Raw genomic sequence first — 20,103 nt, 5'->3', positions numbered from 1 at the left:
GTAAGAAAGCTCAAAAGCAATATAACCTATTTCCATAGGCTTAAGCTGGCATGAACACAAAAAGCAGCGATCGACAAGTAGAGGGACAAAAATAATTCGGAAGGGTGTACTGTTCCTGAACATAAATGGACTGGGCGAAACGCTTAATGAGATAATTTTGATTACACGAAGGATCAAAACCTTCATGGTTTAATAGGTTTAGAAGGGAAGGTAGCTTGTAGGACAAAGATTGTTCATCATAAGAAGTTCTAGGGGTGGGTGCAGTTTGCATTTCTTTGTACCTCGTTGAACTAACACTTGTGTTTGCTTTTAACTTAGCGAGATTAATTATGGTATTGGTACCGTACTTAACGAAAGCTTTATAACACAACATCAGCCTATAATTACATAAATAGAAGACTGGAAGAATTTCGTACTTTGTAAAAAGAAGTTTTGTAGAAGAAGTATAATGTACTGCAGCAATATGTCGCAGCAAATACAGCTTGCGCAGCAAATACAGCTTGCGCAAATTTGTTACACCAGTAGTACACCACACTATGCTGCAGTACTGCAACATAGAGAGGACACTAATGCATTGTAGATCTTAATCTTCACCTTTGTAGGAAGAATACATCGCGTACGTGTAAGGACACCAATGGCAGATGACATCTCTGAATGGAGGTTTTCAACATGTACATTCCATGCAAAGTGCTTTGAAAAATGTATTCCAAGCGTTTTAACAGAATCCACCAAATATAACTGATGAGAGGCCAAAAATAAATTCACCTTCTTTGTCAGCGTTCTTCCTTTGGGCGCGCAGAAAACAACTTGTGTTTTTAAAGGATATATGTTTTAAGAATTCACCACGGCCCAGGCATCTAGGTCAGACAGCGTTTTGTTAGCCATTGCTTCTATCTCTGTTTCCAAGTTCCCTGTACTAAAACTTTCGTGTCATCAGCATACAAGACGAATGTTGCGTTGTCTGTGGAGTGTACAACATCATTTATGTAAATAAAAAACAAGAGTGGCCCTCGAATCCTTCCCTGTGGCACATCAACAACGACCGGCTTCCTTGCAGATATTTTATTGTTTGTATCTACGAATTGTGTCCTGTTTGAAAGATAGAATTCTAAAAGCGCATGAGCTCTTCCACGCAAATCCATAGTTTTCTAACTTTCTAAGAAGAATGGTGTGATTAATTAAGTCTAATGCCTTGGAAAACTCAACGTATACGCCTAATGCCATTTGATTACGACTCAATGCACCTATAATTATTTCTGTTTAAGTCAGGAGGGCTGTTTCGGCAGAGCGATGCTTCCTAAACCCATGTTGAAAATCTTGAAGCAAATTGTAGTGATTAAAAAATGATAGCAATTTGATATGCATTAATTTCTCAATACCTTTCGAAAACAAGGCGATAATCGAAATAGGTCGATAGTTGTTTAGTGGCCTCTTATCACCATGCTTGAAGACTGGAACAACGCGTGAAGTCTGCATTTGTTTAAGAAATATGCTTGTAGTTAATATTAAGTTATATATATGGGTAAGAGCAGTGCATATAATATCAAGCATATACTTTATGGGGCGAACCTGGATGACATCGGCGTCCAGAGTCCGGCTGTTACCTACATCGCTGAAGAAAGAAAATACTTCTAGGGGGCCAGTTGGAACACATGTTCGAACACATTATCGAACACATGCGCGAAACAGCAAGACATGGGCTACTTACGATATTGAAAATATGAATTATAGTATTTTACGCACCAGAACCACGACCTGATAATGAGGCACGTCGCACTGTGGGACTGCGGAATAATTTGGATCCACTGGGGTTCTTTAACGTGCACCTAAATCTAAGCACATGGGGTTTTCGAATTTCGCTCCTGCCGAAATGCGGCCGCTGTGGCCGGGATTCGATCATACGACCTCTTGCTTAGCAGCCCAACATCATAGCCACTAAGCAACCACAGCGGGTGATGTTATGATGTTGCATGAATAATTGTTGCGGGCTCGAGAAGTGTCAACAAATCCTGCAAGCGACAACCGCGCTCGTCGTTATCGTGGTGAATCAGCACACCTTTTCCTTTCGGGCATAGGTGTGGTAGATGAGCAGTTTGATTCCTCATATTTATCCTCCTTGTGAATGTTTCTGCCCATTCATAGCCGCTAGCCCATAAAAATACTGACATCATTTTCAAGGCAAAGTTAGTACTTGACAAAAATATTGCACAGATGCGAGTCATCACTATAATAGCCGCTGTAAACTCACTTTCTTGGGACGATGAGCCAATCCAGAAGACGAAACTCTTCATTCTGTACATAAGAGACAGAGATTTTATTACTGACCTTCAATTCTAGCCGTCGCAAGCAAGCAGCGTTCAAATGGTACTTCCAAGGATATTGTTGCAGGAAGAAAGCAGGGCCACGAGTGTAAAATAACGTATATTTACAAATGGTGTATATGGCATTCAGGCAACTGCCTGACTTCGTCTTCGTCTAGTCTAATTCAACTTCTTTGTTCCCTCCACCGTAACATCACCCTCCCGGTGGAGTAGCGCCGTACCAGCGCAAATTATAGAGCCTCACTTAATGGGGGGACATACGGTTTAAGCCTGGCGACGTGAACAACATCGCTGGTGACGTTGGGATGCACTGAAGGCTGACCGATTGGTGCGATCTCGTATGTCACGTCGGACAGTTGGCGTAAGATCTGGTACGGACCAGAATAACTGCAAAGTAGTTTTTCCGACAAGCCGACGCGACGTGAAGGCGTCCAGAGAAGGACAAGGGAACCAGGTGAAAAATGGTAGTCTCGGTGCCGAAGGTCGCAACGTCGCTTTTGAGAAGCTTGCGAGACTGTCAGGCGATGACGGGCGACATCTCGGGCCTGGGCGGCTAAGTCAATAGCATCGCGAGCGTAACCAGTGCTTGGTGATTGTACTGCGGAAGGTAGCAACGTGTGAAAGGGCAAGGTGGGGTCGCGGATATAAAAAAGGTAAAATGGTGAAAATCCGGCAGTGCCGTGACGGGACGAGTTGTATGCGAAAGTGATATATGGTAAAGCGACGTCCCAGTCACGGTGATCGTCGGAAACGTACATGGCCAGCATTTCAGTTAGCGTGCGGTTGAGTCGCTCGGTGAGGCCGTTCGTTAGAGGGTGGTACGCGGTAGCAATCTGGTGTTCTGTAGAGCAGGAGGGGAGCAGATCATCGACGACCTTCGATAAAAAGTAGCGGCCGCGATCCGTCAGCAACTGGCGAGCGGCGCCGTGGTGCAGGATGACGTCGTATAGTAAGAAGTCGGTGACATCTGTAGCGCAGCTGGTTGGTAGCGCTCGTGCGATGGCATATCATGTGGCATAATCGGTTGCTACAGCAATCCATTTGTTTCCTTTGATAGAAATTGGAAAGAGGCCAAGGAGGTCTAGGCCCACACGGAAGAAAGGCTCTGTATGAATATCAATTGGTTGAAGCAAACTAGCGGGAAGCATAGAAGGCGTCTTGCGGCCTTGACACAGGTCGCAAGAAGTGACATAACGGCGCACAGAGCGATAAATGCCGGGCCAGAAGCAGCGGCGCCGCAGGCGGTCGTATGTACGAGTGATTCCCAGATGTCGAGCAGTAGGAGCGTCGTGAAGTTTCTGGAGCACGGCTAGTCGAAGGTGCTTGGGAACGACTAGGAGGAGCTCCGGGCCGTCAGGACGAACGCTACGACGGTATAAAGTTCCATCGCGCAAGGTGAACATCCGGAAGGACGGGTCATTGGGCGAGAAGCTTAGGCGTTCCAGAAGTGTTCGAATAACAGGATCTTTGCGCTGCTCGTCGCCAATATGGAGGAAGCCGGAGATGGATAGAACACTGATGCCCGAGTCTGCATCGGTATCGTCCGGTTGCTCCATGGGATTGCGGGACAGGCAGTCAGCGTCTTTATGCAGGCGCCCTGACTTATGCTTAATAGAAAATGTATATTCTTGTAGATGCAAGGCCCAACGTGCAAGTCGTCCAGTTGGGTTCTTCAAAGAGGAGAGCCAGCAGAGGGCGTGATGATCGGTTACGACGCAGAAGCTCCGACCGAAAAGGTACGGCTGAAATTTCGCAACTGACCATACGAGCGCGAGACATTCTCTCTAAATAATGGAGTAATTTCGCTCGGGCGTGGAAAGAAGGCGGCTAGCGTAAGCGATAACACGGTCTTGGCCCTGTTGACGCTGAGCGAGGACCGCGCCGATGCCATGACCACTCGCGTCAGTTCGTACTTCAGTGGGCGCAGAAGGGTCAAAGTGTGACAGAATTGGGGAAGTTGGGGATAACTGAAAGCTGCGCTCCTGTATCAACAAGAGATCTAACAGGAACGCCATCAACTTCAATGCCCAGTAGGTTTCTACATGTAGGCAGGGTCAACAGTGGATTTGTGGGCCGGGTCGGAGTTGCAGCTTCACCTCCGGGAGCTGCACCGCCTAGTTTCCCGAAGCGAAGCGACCGGTTGCAGAAGGGGACGAACAGCGGTGAACGAGAGGCGAACGGGACCTACGACCTTGCGGAGACGGGGAGCGGCTGGATCTTGGTGGAGCACTGTCGGCGTTGATGTTCCTAGTCGGCGTATAGGGCGAGAAAGTAAGATTGTCTGGTACTTGGCGGTAGGGACTCTGAGACGACCACCGAGGAGGCGACGACCAATGGTTGCGCCAATGACGGGCGATGTGTCCAATACCGGAACAATTCAAACAGATAGGTTTATCATCCGCAGTGCGCCAGTCAGCTGGGTTGCGACGGAGGGGCGGAAAGCTTTGTGTCTGGGAGCGAGCGGCCGGAGAAATCTGGTAGGTGTTTGTATGGCGGACCGAGCAGAGAGATGGAATGCCCAAACTTGCTATTTCCTCCCGAACGGCCGCTTATATAGGGGAGCTATCGGGCACGCTTTCCCGTCAGTCAGAATGAACTGGAGCCATGGCCTCAAGCTCACGGCGAACGATGCGCGTGATATCTTCCGGTCCTGTGGGCTGAACGAAGCGCGGCGGGTCTTCGCAAGAAGATGTCGCGGCGGTATTGGACAATCGGTCGAAAGTTTGAGTGACGCGGCGGCCCTTCGCTTGTTCGAAGCGCCGGCACTCCTTTATAATTGCATCCACAGTGGCACAATCCTTACACATGAGGAGATTGAAGGCATCGTCTGCAATACCTTTCAGTATGTGGCCGATCTTGTCTGCCTCGGTCATATTGTTATCAGCCTTGCGACAGAGGGCCAGCACATCCTGCATGTAGACGACATAGGATTCTGTGGACGTTTGAGCGTGACACGCAAGTTCTTTTTTTGCTGCCAGCTGATGATCGACAGGTCTGCGAAACAGGTTTCGCATTTTTTCTGTGCAGACATCCCAGCTCGTTAGGTCAGCTTCGTGTGTGTCGTACCATTGCCTCGCAGTTCCTCTTAGATAAAATATCGCGTTTGCTAGCGTCATTGTTGGATCCCACCTGTTGTTGTCGCACACTCGTTCGTACATCGTAAGCCAGTCCTCGACGTCGGCGTTGTCCGTGCCACAAAATGTCCCAGCGTCCCGCGGATGAGTGAGGATGACCGTTGACACGGGATGCTGAGGCGTTGTCGCTTGTGTCGGTTGATTTGCCATTGTGTCGGCAGGTAGAAGACGTTCGCTGCGAAGTTCTGTGATTGTACCCCGCACCTCCACCAAAATGTTGCAGGAAGAAAGCAGGCCCAGAGTGTAAAATAAGGTATATTTACGACTGGCGTAACTGGCAACTGCCAGGCAACTGGCAACTACCAGACTTCGTCTTCGTGTAGTCTAATTCAACTTCTTCTTTGCCTTCACGGTAACAATATCTTTGTACGCTGTCCCGTTGCTCGCCTCTTTAAGGCAAAATGTTTGCCTCTTCTCTTCCCACCAGTGCATCCGGAATCGCGCTGTTGCTCATCAAACTTTTATGTTCAAGATGTATTTATTCATGGCTAGCTGCATGAAATTTCACTAATCGCACTTGAATCCTCAGTCTGAAATCCAATGATACAGTTACCTTCTGCGAAATATCACTTTAAAATGCTTGAGCTGCCTGGGTGCTTGACTGCGCTGTCGTATCCAGGTGAGTTGAAGATGCTGAAGATAACTTGCTCTAGACGATGAAACAAGATAGCGGAACCTCTGGCTAGTATATGAAAATACAGTATAGCTCACAGTTGAAGCAATGCAATGGATAAAATAATAATGCTATTCAGACAGCATAAACATCGATGTGGTAAATGTCATGAGCGGTGATGTCGATAGAAGCAGCCGGAGAGATCAGGACGCTGCTCATGGACGGTGCGGTGGGTTAAAGTACTGCAAGGAAAGCGAGACCCAACACCCTCTTTTAAGAGGTTGATTGATCGGTTTGTTTCTTGCTAAATGTGGCACATATATGATCTAGCCTACTGACAAAAGAAGCTGGCGGCAGACCCGAATTACTTGCACATATGGCGCTCGTTAACGATCAACTTTATCGAAATTTCAAGGATGTACGTGGCGTAAGGAAAGGATGGCTTCTCTTTAAAGCTCGAGATAAAGGAGTAAATTAAACGTTACAACATAGAAAAATTAAAGAAAGAAGCATTAAAGGTGGATCTTTATATTACATATTCCTTTGTGGTGCTGACATGGTTCTGTTTTAACAAGGGTAAATTAGCGTAAGGATTGAAGTAAACAAAACAAGAAAGAAAACAAGAAATGCAATGTGAAACTAGTCTGCACAGTGTCTTATATCGAGTGTCATTCTAAAACGTTTATATAAAACGCAGTTCTTTGCATATTTGACGCATAACTTTTATGCCGCAATTTTTATTGTGAATTGCCTAAAACATATGTCTCCTTATTTCCTGTTTCCTGAGAAAACAACCGTATAACGAAGCCTGATTACGCAAGAAGATTCTTTCCCATTTTCCTTTCTTCTTTTCTGGGAAAGCTAAGCCCATTGACAACGCCTGTTTACACGGGAAGATTCTTTTCCGTTTTCGTCACCTGAACTACTTGAAAGAGCCGGTAGCACAACTTTTCACTGTCGTGCCAAAACACTGGCCTTTTTAATCATTACGACTTCCGCGTTTCTAATTTACACACCCCCTAGTTCTCTCGCATCGAGGGATTTGGGGAGTGAGCTAAATAAACGCTGCCAAGCAAAAGCAGCTGTTGCCCTCACGAAGACGGGAGACCAAATCATCGACAAAGCTTGTCGAAACGCTGGGTCAAGAGTCCCGTGTTTCTTTCTCGGCTACCGTAATTAGTCTACGTAATTAAAATTTCGAAGGAAATACTGCTTCCGTAATGCTCAACGATGTTGAAATATAGCCATCATCTGTTCATTCCAAATGTTTTTTTTTTTTTTGCCAAGAAGCCTCAAATCTCCTTAATTTCATTGTCACTACGTGCAAAGACATATCAGGTTCAAGAATTAGTAGGAACATGGAACACAGTCTCTTTTGCGATGCTAAAGGAAATATTTAGAGCAGCGTACAAAAAGAAGGCAACGGAGACAGATGTCGTGGAGCAAATTTTTTACTCTTGAATTTTTCATAGAACCGTTAATCTAGGCACGTTTCCGCAACTTCAGTTGAAGGCCTCTCAAAACGCTGAACATTTGCGCCAGTTTATGACTTTCCCTTCAGGTTCTTGACTACATTGTGTTGCGCCTTACATTTAGCGTAACTAACCACTTAGCCAAGCAACAACCCTTATTTTTCCTACATTCCCTGAAGTAACATGCATATTTAGAATATTATATTCCTAAAGAAGCGGAGATAAGCTAATGAACGCATTACAGACTGCAATTTTTCGTGTACGGCAGGCTCAACAAAAGCAAAGAAATCCTTCAGGAGCTGCATAGGTGCATTGGCTATGGCGGAAAAATGAGTCTTCATCAGAAAAATAGAAGGGTAGGATGGATGCATAAAACGCGCGTACTATCCGTTACTAAGTCTGTGAATACAGCGAAAAAAATCAAGAAACCTGAGAGGTAGGTAAATCAACATCGCAAACAATTCAGCTAATTGAGTGGTTAGTTGGGCTTATTTGTGGTTCATAGTGGGAGGAAGAGAAGACGGACAGTAGTAGAAGCGCACAGGTTTGATTATCATAAAATTTTGTGTGAGTACCGGATCTATTTTTTTGTTGAACACTGAATTTGAAGAAACCTACAAAATTTACTAGAAGTGTGTCACTACAGATGCATTATCTGCCTGGGTGGGCGCTAGTTGCAAGAAAAGCTATTCTAATTCTTTCACTCATTAAACTAATTACATTCTTAACTTGTTAATAATCAACTTTTCCTGCATGTTTTATATGGAATGTTCGCGGCAATTGTTATAAAAGTTTAGTCGTGGGTTTTTACATTTTAAAGTGATCATTGTGGCTGAAAGAACTAGCCTCTAATTATTCGTTCAGTTTACCTGACCAGGTACGTGGCAACCCGAAGCGCAGCTATGCGTGCGACCTTTATGAGACGTAAACGGTGACGTCAAATGGGGCGGCCGTCGAAGCTCTTTCTTTCGGCGTGGTGATTTCTACTGGTGCTTTGCGTTGCTTCCCATTACACGCATGGTGATTTCAGCGGCAGGGGTTAGGTATAGCACTTTACCGCGCGGCATGGCGCACTATACGTACCGACTGAGTTGCACCGTGAGCGGCACTTTGCGCTGCAACAGCTATGACAAATATTTTAACGCCAGTTACTTCGGTCCACGCCATCGTCTTCAAATGTATAAACGCAGAAATATAGCGTTATGACACGTCCGTTCCACTTTCCGTTGTAAACATGTACCGAAAATATTGGTAAACATTATGGAAATATTGGTTATCCGGAAGTTATTTGGTGTAATTAGTTTATTAGCGAATGCATTTGTTTTTCTTTCAAGATGTGTCCACCTGAGCAGATAATTTTGCAATGACATTCCAAGAGTGAAACTTCTAGCCTTATTTTTTTTATATGTACACGGTGTGCAAAACACACTGTGTACATGCTGCATGCTGTTCCTTTCAAATGTAATTTGTTCAAAGTCACAGCTGTATGCCAGTACTGCAGTCGGTCTTGCCTTCGTGGCACTGACGCTTAGCTAATGCCGTGCAACAAACATCGGCGAAAAACTGGAGAAATGCAAAGGTGTTGAGTGAACGAAAAAGTCACATTGACGGTTGACTTCGTGAGCGCGGGCTACGTGCAAGCGTATGAGTGTTTTTCCGTTCTTGTTCGAATGTTTTAAAAATGCTTCGTATTTTTGTAAGTGTGGCGTTTTATTGAAGGCTTATTTTTATATTTAATAGCTCGTTTTCCGATCTCTATAAAAAGTTAAGTGCCATTAGGAAAGATGGTAAGCCAGTGTGAGGAAATGCATAGTCTATTATTTCAATCTATTTGGTAATGTACTTTTAACACTATTCATTTTAGCCTTCTACTTCTTCCTCTTCTGAACTCTCTGGGCATGGCAATCCAGCACCTCTTGCAGTACTTGTTAAACTCGTGCCTGACGCTTGCCGACGACTCGCACTAGGCCTACCGCCGCTTGCGTCACTGCTCTCTCCTTCTTTCCCACCGCTCGGCCTTTCGAGCACAAGAGCGACGCGGTACGCCCATAGCAGACACAGACCCGTAGCAACTGCCAGAAGAGGTGAGCCCAGCTCGCCTTCGCCTACGCGACACTTCGCCTCCTTTCACCTTCTCCGCTTCGCTCAACGCCACATAGACTTTCCTCTAGGTGGCAATGCTTTGGAGTGCGCTCAGTTGAAGCTCTATTGAAAGCAGTAGAAGAATTCTCACAAGTCAGGCAAATGCCAGACAGTCGGCCTCAAGGTAGAATGAATTTAATTTATTAAGGGAAGCTGAAAGAAATGTAGAATTCACGCAATCGGCGATCGGCGAAATCTGATCTGCCGGTCAAGCGCGTCGCTTTTATACATGAGTCATCGAAAACTCGACACAATTCGCGTCGCACATGCCATGAGATTACACAAGATTCGGTGACAAGAGAAAACTGGTAGAAACATCGATAGCATTCGAGGAGAAAGTTTCGATACAAGCGGGCGCGTCCCGTGCTGAGCGATAACCCTTGTTAAACGGAGAAAAGCGGTAACCCGTAAATATATATATGTATATATATATATATATATATATATATATATATATATATGGGTTTCGGAAAGCTGGTAGGGCCCCAGACCTCTCCCGAAAAAAAAATTAAAACTGTCTGCCTGTGGGCATTGTCACAAATGTTTATAACTGTTTTCGAAAGCATTAGCCTGGTCTGATTTTGTGCACATCACACGGACCAAATGGAACACCTCGTCTGAGCGTATTCATCACGCATCGAGCGAGGGGGAAACAACAGAGTGCCGTATGTGTGCGCAGCAAAACTGACTCGTAGTCTCTAGATAATTTTAAGTTACGTGCACGGGCATATGGCTACAATATTTTGCTTGGCATACAATGATGCTATTAATGACCAGAAGTAACTTCGATCCCCCAGATGCGCATGAGATATGCGAGACACCAGGTAGCTGAGTTAGTGTTTCTCTCTTTCTGTCTGAATAAATTCGACCAGCTCTAGAGAAAAAGCGAAACAGAAGCACTTTGTAAAATAACGCGAATGCTCAGTGGCTACTGATTATTCATTTATCTTTTGTAAGAGAAAATCACTCTCAGTCATTACATATAACTCAATGCAAACCACAAGTTCTTTTCCAGAACATACCTATTTTGCAAGAAAGATGAGAAGCAGCCATGGAGATTGTACGCGTGATAAAAGCACTGTGCGCCTCGTGGTGTTAACTTAGCATGCATAAATCTTACAGCAAGGCTTATTGTATGTAATTACTTGTAAATGAAAGGTTAATTTGCGTGAAATCGTGTAACGGGCCAGAAGAATGTCGCTAGCAAAACCACACAGTATTTGTAGTGATTCCCTCGATCGGAAATGTATGGTACCATGACGCCTCGGCAGCACGTATCGCGACATTGTGCTGATTGTGCTTCTTGAAGAAAACGAAAATTTTTAGACCGACCAAGGCAGACCTAATTTTTCGCGCGTCGTGCTCACCGCCCGCCGTGATTCGAAGTAAACGTTGACATTACCTATACTTTGTAGCTTTTCTCTTCTTTCAATTCCTAATGTGTTCGCGTATAACCATGGTCATTAGGGATTTGAAGCTTTAAATCGTCCATTTGCTTTCTCAGGCTCGGTGACGATTTGCCACTGCCTCGTTTCAAAGGGAGGCAAATAAATGAACATCAGCATCATCGTCAAGAACTACCACAAGAGATGCGAGTCGTGCCACATGTCAAAGCATATGTCATGTGCTCCGTGTAGTCTCACCACCTGTGTTTACTCTTCGGTACACATTACGGCGCCTAGTATTGCGAGGGGAGGGAGCAATAAAGGGCCCTAATCCATTAACCTCTCTGTAAACATTCAATGATTAACAAATGTTTTTCACCACCAACCCTTCATCACGAGGCAAGAACCCTCTAGTGCGTGCTGTCGAAAATGGAGCTCCTATTGAGGCACTCGTCTAGCTTACGCTGCGAGTGTGCTGCGTGTGCCGGGCAGGACTGTGACTGTTTGGTACGTGTAGCATTCACAGGGCGTTTCAGCCACTTTTCGGGGGCTGTCTTAGGTGTCTATTTATATATAGATATCCCTGACTGTTATCCCGCTAATTTGGGTCACGGGATATATGGTACTGGGTATTTAGCCGCTGTTCAACGAACCTATTTGACAGCTTGGAGAACTGGGCATGTGCCACTCGGTCTGTGCCGCTGTTCAATGAACCTCTTCAAGGCCAACTTGCTGTAATGATAATGGCAACTGAGGTCGACATTAAACAGGAGATAGGTTCTGCCAGATATATACTTCCGCTAGACAATTTGGTTTACTTTTCAGTGAATGCATTTTATTCGATCAACCTTAACGGATATTTTTTTTTTTTTTGCTTATAAGTTCTCGTGCCAAACTTACCTTTTTTTTTCTCTTAATATTTGGTTCACCAATTTCGCTGATGTCGACAGGCGCTGTATGACAGACATTCTTCAACAGCGTAGTTGCATTCAATACGAAGAATAACAGGTCTATAAACAACTAGCTTATCTAGGATCGGCACAACTACAGGCTGCGTTGGATGTGACTATTGAGTGATCATAAGAATGTACGTGATATTCGGCCATAACACGAATGTGGTATAGAAAATAAGGAAAAGGCTGATGCGACCTGGCGTTATCATGCACGTACCTGCAAAATTTCTTCCCCGCAGCACGAGGACTACAAGCATTACCCGACCTACATCTGATGTCCGCACCCTTCCTGGTTCCTCATTTTCGTCGCCGCTACAGACAAACTCGACGCAAATAAAAATAAAGTGTGTAGGTTTCTAGGCGAGCAACTGACCTTCATCTCGCCGAGGTAGCTTGACGCGGAGCGCGGGTCGCTGGCAGCTTTAAGGCAAGCGCTGTTTTAGCTCTCCGGCAAATTTGCTTTCGCTGTGCTTTTTGTGCTAAAACAGAATTCCAACAAAAAACAAGAAGCGAAAAATTCCGCATAGCCTTTACAGTTTTGCTCGGTTTAAAGTAAAAAGGCTGAACACATATGTGTAGAGAAGGTGGTTAAAACACACTTACCGTCCCAGTCACTTGTCATGCTTTGGGCGCTTATCTAATCAGTGTTGCGGATTCTGATTGAAGGGACGACGCCGGGAAGGTGCAGAACCGGGAGGAAGCCGATCACGTAAGCGTAAACGGCAACGTTATCCTGTGCTAGCTTATACTGTTACTAAGATGAAAGGGGGGGAGAGAGAGAGAGCAAATGATAAAGGAAAGGTAGGGAGGTTAACCAGGACTGAGCCCGGTTGGCTACCCTACACTGGGGAAAGGGAAAAGGGGACGGAAAGATTAAAAGAAGAAGAGAAAGTCTACTGGGTATATCGTTCGGTCACTCAGTTCGGATCACAAACGCTGACTCAAACCAGTAGCCTTCAAATATCGCAGCAGAGCTTTTGTGGCCTTTTGTAGCTGCGATATGCGAGGCCATGGTCCCAAGATCTTCTTCAAGGTGAACGGTGTTCTATCTAGCTGATTGAGAGCTGTGCAGAGGTCATGACTTTCGTTTTGAAAAGATGGGCAGTAGCACAGTAGATGTTCTATAGTTTCCTCGGCACCGCAGGCATTACAGTTGGCGCTATCAGTCATTCCAATCAAAACCGTATATGCATTGGTGAATGCGACGCCCAAGCGTAAGCGGCACAGCATTGTTTCGAAATGTGGTTAGATTTATGATGCAAGACCAAAGAAACAAAGCCACGTGCAAGTCGCTCTTGGTAAATCAGCACCAGCTGTAAACTCTCAGAGTAATAAATGTCCAGCGAATAGTTCGAATATTCGCCAAGCGCTTACGATAGAGCAAATAGCTAACCTATCGTTTGAGGAATCGTTAAGGACATTGTCGCCACTAGCGGTGGTCGTGATCGAGCTCGCGATTACCCACGTGCGTTTAGTACTTCAAGGAGATGGGCGCAAATAATTCACGGACATATCAGAAACGCAAAATCGGTAGAACTAGCTGCTGCCAGGCTAGCGGGCTGAAAGATAAGATCATGTGACCTCATCGTTGATGGTGGTTTCTGGTGGTTTTCTTTGAGATCTCTATCCCACTCAGCTCGCTGTGTGAAAAGTAGTTCAGTTTATTCAGGCAGTTCACTCAGTGATTTCGCTGTTTTGACGAATAGAACCGAGATAGCAGTTTGAGGAGTTGAATGATAGTGCGAATCTTTTTCAAAACCTCTTCAAACGTGCGCTCTGAAATTAAGGTTCTCGGTGACTTTTAGAATCCGTCCATATCTATAATCAGCAGGCTTCGTAATCTAGAATCGAACCCACGAGAACTTGGTGAACGTAACAAGGCCCCAGACGCTTAGCACAGGTGGTGAGCACACGGGGCATCGACATTTACTGGCACGTTTTTCACTGCCTAATATCCAGCTGGGGCACTGCACAACGAGGTAATCCAAATCCTTAGAGAGAGAGAGAGAGAGAGAGATAAATGACAGGGTAAAGACAGGGATCGCCATTGGCAGAGTTTCTGCTTTGCTAAACTGCATGGGGGGAAGAGTAAGAGGGGAGAGAAATATAGATAAAATAGCGCAGAATTAACGTAAACCTAGAAGGAGAACATCTTTGAGAGCTATATATATAGTCTTTCTAATAGGACCCAGACGTTAAAATTGAAATAGTCAGTTGGACCGACTTCTGGTGTGACGACTGTATAGGCCGGCATTCCTCAGGATGATGCTGCAAGTGTATGACATGATTGAAACAATTTCTTTGAGAATTATTTTCTTATTGTTCATTATGTAGGCCATTCGCAATTGACCCACATAAAACCGCGATCTTGCTAACAGAGGGCTCGGCATTTGACGATATAGAGGATAAGAAATAAATGAATAACACTCTGAGGAAAATGATTATTGCATTACACTGATTCTGCCATCAGCACAATCTCTCAACAATTATACGGTTATAATTACAGATGTAAAGTTTACTTGTACACTGTTCTAGAGTGTTGTATCCTCGTTTCAAGGGTGATTTCTCTCTTTTGTAGTGACTCTTTTGGCGAGCTATAGCCACGAACGAGGAAGGTGATCTCACTTTCGTTGCAGTGCGACAGCGATATAAGCGCGCGAGACTGTTAACATTGCGCTGACTAACAACTCTTCCGTGTGCTTGTTTTTATCTCCCCCAGCAAGCAAGATGAATTGCGACCAACTCGCTCACTTGTCAGCTTTGCCGCAGATGATCTCACGCGCCTTATTTAGCGCTCATGTCCATGGCCACAAAGGCGCTGGTGCGTTTCTTGAAAGGCACAAGCCTGTATGACCACTTGTGATTGACTCGGCGATGAACGCTTGTGTGTGAACTTCTTTCTTCGTTCCCCTCTTTCAATCACATTTCGCCCTTCCTCAGTGCAAGGTACCCTACCAGGCTCAGGCTGGTTAACCTCCCTGTCTTTCCCTTATGACTTCTCTCTCTCCTGTCCCATTTTGGGCAAGTCATAGCCACTGTTCCTCTTTCAAAGCTGCTTCTTAGACCAGCAAATAAATTTAACTGCCGCTTTTACCACAGTGATATTCTAATTATTAAGGGATCCGAGAAGTCCTGCCCTCCTCCATATGACACGCTGAGTTTCGGGCTGGCCAGCGAAGCTGCTCTGCCCACCACTCTGGAAATTTATGACTGTCTTTATCGTCGCCTAGTTTAATTAGCTTGACGCAGTCGTCGTTGACTGATGCCGTCGAAGCAGCATTTTGAGGCGAAACTCTTTTGTAACCTGCTAGACCATGCGTGCAGTAGAAAACAGTGAGTTGCCTTGAGTCTTTTTATTGAAGAGTGGTAGGCAATCTAATAGCACGCCTTATGATTCCTATTACGTGAGACATGAACAAACAACATTTAGCATCAGCTAATTGTAAGGATTAGATGGAGTGATGACTTGAACTGGGGGGGTATTCTGTAAGAGTCCACCTAGTGGACTCCTACAAAATACCACCCCTGATATCCAAGAAGAAGAAAACAAATTGAAGATATCCGTATAAGACGGTGCTACTACACGGTGCACTTATTTACCCCACAACAATTATTATGATTGCATTATTTGATGAGGTAGGCTGCCTCAAAGAAAGCCCTACCAGAGGTGACGAGACAAGAAAGTGGCAAAGTCGAACAACCAGCGAAAGTTTCAAGGCTGGCCTTTACATAGGCAACACGCGTGAACATAGGGCCTTACGAGATAAATGAATCCCCATCAGCCCATTTACGTCTACCGCACGACGAATGTCTCTCTGAGCAAATTATGCCTGCTGTTAATGTGGGGTGTAATGACTGGTTACTTGATAAAGTGGAACTTTGGTCTAGCGGGCGATTTAATATTGACATACTGCACAGCGCAGAAGACGAGGACAGAAAAAAGGACACAAAACCGGCGCTGAAGTGTTGCCTGGTGTAACTAACATTAAACAGTTTTAGCAGAGCATTTACGGTCCACTTCGCTCACACCGGTATATGCTAACAATTTGCACACAGCCACTCAGCATAACGCTACCAGGAACACCATTGCGCGCGCGTACATTGCTCATAGCGCCAGTGGAACGTTGCCCACGTTGCGCTACGAACTCGACCTAGATGAGTGTCAGGGTGCATCTGGTTGCTTTCTTTATCATATTACAGTCAAGCTGGGGTCGCGTCACTGGAGACTCTCGGAGACGGGCTTGTTAGATAAGCGAAATCGATGCATCTTGTGCAGCCGCAGCTGCGCGTGAAATGTGTGTGGATTGGAGCGTAACCAACGGCGCTGCTAAAACTCTCTATATACGCTAGTTACTGCACTGAAGTGGAACAATGCTTGTTCTCGTGAGAAAGTGCCTTTTGGCACTAGTTGATGTGAATGGTTTCACCGAGAATAGTATAACCCCAAGAGAACTCGGCAGATCTTGTGCAAGAAAAGAGACTTCACTCCATGCCTGAAAACGAAGCGCCTTAAAAAGAGATTAGAGCCGAGAACATTCGCTACCAGAACCAGATGCAGAACTTGTACACCGGTACCTAGCTTACAGAACGCCGCGTTCAGTGAAGAATTCGCAAAGTGAACCGCGCTCCCTGGCAATTTGGAACACGCAGAATGAACCCCGTTGCTCTCAACGAACCTCGACGCGTCTGTTCGCAGCCCCGAGTGCACGTTTTCGGAATATCCCCTTCGTCTCGCTTAACTGCGCTCTCGCGTCGCTATCGTTTCGCCTTAGGGAAACGCGCTTAAGAAAAAGGGCGATGCAAGTGACCTTGCGTCGCTTTACGATTCAGCAGCGTTAATAAATGACATGACAGTGACAGGAGAAATTCCTTCCGAGCATGCGTGTTGCTCCTCGTTTACGTGAAGGGACTTACTCAGATTGAACTGAGCAGTGTTTCTATGGGTATTCAAAGTGGACGCAATACTGTGAAATAGAGTCCCTTTCTTCGGGTCCGCTATTGTCCACCATTTCTCTCTGGATCTTCGACACCTTCCGTCCTTGTTAATACGCTGACAATTTTGCGACGAGCTCTGATATTAGTGGTTTCTGTTGTCGCATATGAGATCTCGGAAAGAATTGATGGGCTAGAAAAGAAAATTTAAAAATAATGTCCCACTGAATGAACTGAATGAATGTCTCAGAAAACAAACCTGCCCACATAATGGATTAAGCCTGTTCGGCTAGGCACTACACCACTCCTTGCCACCGTCACATCAAAGAGTGAGCACGCATAAGACAGCACATTTGTGTATGCCACTCACAGAAGGCAATGTTTATTCGAGGCCATGTTCAACAGAGCCACATCAACTTATCGGAGGTCCGCGATCACAGGTCCAGCCGGGTCTCGCAAGTCTCTTTCAGCACAACGCGCAGCATTTCGTTCGGCAGTTGGCCTCGGTGCTGTCAGATCACAGAGTGACGCGCCATCGTAGCAACCGAGAATCATCCTCTGTAGCCGCCGCCGCCGCCATACCCACGGCCGCCGCCGAAACCACGCCCGCCTCCGAAGCCGCGTCCACCGCCACCGTAGCCGCGTCCGCCGCCGCCGCCGCCGTAGCCGCGTCCACCACCGCCGTAGCCGCGTCCACCGCCGCCGTAGCCGCGTCCGCCGCCGCCGTACTGTGCCGTGGCGATGGTGAACACCAGGGCCAGGACGAGGAGTCCGACAAGGAGGGTCTTGGTGCTGATCATGTTTTATCTGCAATGGTTGAAAAACAAAGTCGCGAGACGATAAGTCTTATGCGAGCATGAAGTTTCGAAATTCCCTATTTCTCAGTTGACCCTACACTTCCAGATAAAAGCAAACGCACTAACACATTATTCTATAATTAGTTATTTTTCCTTAAAGCGACCTCGTCAAGAATTCAGTTAAGTTAGGTAAGATAATTGCAGAAGCTATGGGGAGAGTGTGTGTCGTCTAGCGAAAATGTTATTCATTTACATTCTTTCTCATGTTGTTAAGCGCCGCGAACAGCCAAAATTGTTTGTTACGGAGAGTTTTTGTGTACAAGTGGCTTTACAAATGCATGTCATTTTTTTTAATACAGTGACCACTCTTCTTGGTGATTTCACAAAACACATGGAGCTGTCATGTTACTGTCGATAAAGGTGGAACCACGAAGGAATTCTCGCCTTTTTTAGGAAATGCTTACTGTGCCATATGCTCCCAAATTTAAGATAGAATTTTAATCTATGTAGTCACGTTCCTAACCTGAGACTTTCGCAATCGGTGAGGAAAGTCGCAGGGTTGCTCTAAAATATGTCCCGGTTTTCGTCATTAATAATTGTTTCACAATGAAACGAAAATACTTTCCACCTCCTTCCAGACGCATATGTTTGAAGCCATGTTGTTTTTCTTCCTTTCTTTTTGATTCTTTCTTTTCGCTTGTCGGCTTTCCGATAAAATCGCTCCAGTTGCGAAAGCGCTTGTTTTGGAGCAAATACCCTTGATTTGGACAGACCGTTTTTTGAAGTTCCGTACAATTTTTATCACACGCTGATTTCTAACGTTTTCGGAAGTGACAGGGTCACATGATACAGCCACTCATCTGCCCCTGTCGATAGAGATTGTTAATTCACGCAGGTTAACGTTTGACTGCGGAGCACACCACATTGGAAGGCTGCTTATCTCTTGCGTTCGTTACCCTGCACTAACGCCACAATGAACATATACCCTATTTCTGTCCGGATCAGAAACTGCAGCAGAATTGCGTCGTGGGGAAATCGCCGTAGTGGCTATTGGTGTCAATATTTAGCTTATATTCAGAACAGTGATTGTTTTACTAGCGCTCGTGGGACAAGTAGTTTCTGCAGTGTTATATACTTCAGCACTCTGCCAAGAATGGAGAGATTCTGTTACCATTTGTTCGATATTTCCCGTTACAGTTCTTTTCATAATATGGACGAGCACAACATAGATACAGATGGGAGTATGAGCTCTTTCGAAAAATCCCATAATAGGAGCCAGCAACTCAATTACTGAGGAACTAAATGCAAGAAATAAAAACCGGATGCTTAACTCGCACATTGAAAGCAGTAATTTTTGCTCTCGGTATACATCGGACATAGCCCCTGCTCCAACTGTCAGGGTTATTTTGGTTCATATGATATTCAGTTAAGTTAAAAATTTCTCCCACGGTTGACAGCATAGCCGTAACCTACAAGGCATTGTGCTACGGCCCAAAAACATTTGCGAAATCAATATTAGCAACGATGCATTTGGTGCTAGAAAGTTCTTGTACGTCTTTTCCTCTCAAAAGGTAATAAACCCCGCCTTTGACGCGTCAACACAAAGAAAATATTCCAGTTCTTTGATAAAACGCGCTGCTGTGGATAGACGAAGAGATTGCTTAGCCCGAGCTAATGGTGGAGCGATGCTTACCTGCCGAGGAACTGTTCGTCCGTCAGATGATGCTTAGTCGAGCGGCTGCGGCGAGTTTATATACAAGCGCGCCACGCGTGCTGTCATCGGACAGCGCCGTCTGTAAATACCCACGGCCATATTCACCGGGCAGGCTGCCCAATCGAACCACGGTACGCAGAACACGCGCAACGAGTGTTTTCACGTCACATTCTACGCACTTGCCGGCGGCGGGAGACCAAGCATTGCCTTGGCAGGCTGCAAGCACCCTCGCCTCATGGAGTGCCCAGCCTGCGAAACCTGCTAGCTCTCCGAGGCTACTATTGGAAGCCATTGAAAGCTGGTTTTCGTTGTGTACTGAATCTAAGTGAACCGACGTGACAGTCGTGCCAATACGACGTCTCGCTCCAGTCATTCAAGGTCCGCGAAGCGGGAAACGAGGCAGCCGTTTGACACGAAGCAAAAACAAATCTCGGAATCGACGATTACACTGCGACATCACGCACGAGATAAAGTGCAGGTTGGGCTTTCTGGAATAGGTAGGAGTAAACGAAAACAATATAGCTTGGTTTAGGCCTTTCATAAGAGAAACCTTGACTTCCACATGAAAAGGATGGTTTCCTATATGACACGTCCAGGAAGCTTCTTTTTCTTTTCTAAGTGTTTGCTCACACAAAGCGGT

General features: G+C 45.6%; 1 long non-coding RNA gene across 1 annotated transcript; it reads right to left on the bottom strand.

The window, feature by feature from the left end:
* Nucleotides 1-17,304: 17,304 nt before the first annotated feature.
* Nucleotides 17,305-19,642, bottom strand: LOC129384690 (uncharacterized). Its single transcript, XR_008612360.2, has 2 exons — nt 19,443-19,642; nt 17,305-17,759 (listed from the first exon to the last, which is right to left on the bottom strand). It is a non-coding gene; the product is annotated as an uncharacterized lncRNA (long non-coding RNA).
* Between the last annotated feature and the right edge of the window lie 461 nt (nt 19,643-20,103).

The sequence above is a fragment of the Dermacentor andersoni genome, chromosome 4 (assembly GCF_023375885.2).
Source record: "Dermacentor andersoni chromosome 4, qqDerAnde1_hic_scaffold, whole genome shotgun sequence".
Classification (NCBI taxonomy): domain Eukaryota; kingdom Metazoa; phylum Arthropoda; class Arachnida; order Ixodida; family Ixodidae; genus Dermacentor; species Dermacentor andersoni.
The sequence above is the reverse complement of the archived record's forward strand: the minus strand, read 5'-3'. Positions and strand labels throughout refer to the sequence as shown.